Genomic DNA, 1,336 nt, shown 5'->3' on the forward strand with positions numbered 1-1,336 from the left:
GAGCTGACCTTAGATTGCCTCTCCCAGCCTTATAGGCCTCTCATAATCTTCTGCAAACAGAGAGCCACGGCAGAGTTGAAATCCAATAACCTCAGCTTGCCACTAGAGTATTATGCAAGAGAATGCAGAAGTTCTGGCCCTTACATCCTCCTGCTAAGCTTCTGTTGCTCTAATAAGAGATGTTATTCAACTCGTTAATTACTAAAATCCTGGGCTGTCAGGCTTGGTTAGAGTCACGGCTCAGATGCTCACTAGCTGTGTGTTCTCGACTGAGTTAGGAAACCTCTCTAGATCTCCATTTACTCACACGTAAAATGGAAATAATCCCAGTACCTTCCTCATAGGGTTGTCGTGGGGATTATATCAAATAATCCATGTAGTGTCAACTGTTAATAACACCAGCTACAACCTCGTACAGAAATTATCTCAACTGTCGAATTCTCTCAACGACCTTGCAAAGTACATATTGCTTTCTCTTTTTGACAGAGACTCACAGAAGTTGAAGCAATTTGCCTAAGTTCATTCAAACTCAGGTCTGCCTAGCCAGAGTCCAGCTTCTAGGTATCTCTTGCTATGGTCCACATCGTTATGGTACGTTTAGTTTTATTACTTTTAAAAGAAAGTCTCCCAACCTCACATTTGGAGGGCAGTTAGGTTTTTCTCTAGTGTCTTTAACAGTTCAGAAACCGAACAGATTCTGTAAAGTTTCTCACTTTGGCACCAACTAGAGGTTGGGGCCATTATACCGATGTCCTCTCTTTGTGTCACCTGACCAGTGCAGCTGGCTTTGCCTGCCTTCAGGTTCGGGGCTGGGTAAATATTTCTCAGTCACAGGCGTGTAGCCTAGGGCCTCATGTGACAAAACATTTTGCAAAAGATGCTGTTTTCTCTCTTTCCCAGTCTTCCCTTCCTTTCTGCAGCTGTTTCCACTTCTACCTGGGACCTGATAAAAATTCTGAAGCTCCTATTTTTGTGGTTAGTCTCATATGACCTTACTATCGACAATAACTGGTTGTTTCACCGCAACTACAACACGATTGATGAGATGCCAGTGCTGAGAACAAAGACCGCCGCCTGACAGAGCTGGGAGCAATCTCCATGTACTGGTTCCTCTTGCAACACGCACCGTATTCTGACGATAATAATGACAGGAAGCACAGTAACAGCTACTGTGCGCCGAGACAGAGCCCCGCTCGCTCAACACTTAACGTAGGATTTAGCATTCATTCGCTTGCTCATTCAACCACGCGGCCGATATTTTATTGAGAACCTATTAAGTTCCAGGAACCATTTTAGGCCCCAAAGACATCAGCAAAAGAATCCAAATACCTGCTTG

This window comes from Pteropus vampyrus, unplaced genomic scaffold (assembly GCF_000151845.1).
Source record: "Pteropus vampyrus isolate Shadow unplaced genomic scaffold, Pvam_2.0 Scaffold54, whole genome shotgun sequence".
In the NCBI taxonomy this organism is placed as follows: domain Eukaryota; kingdom Metazoa; phylum Chordata; class Mammalia; order Chiroptera; family Pteropodidae; genus Pteropus; species Pteropus vampyrus.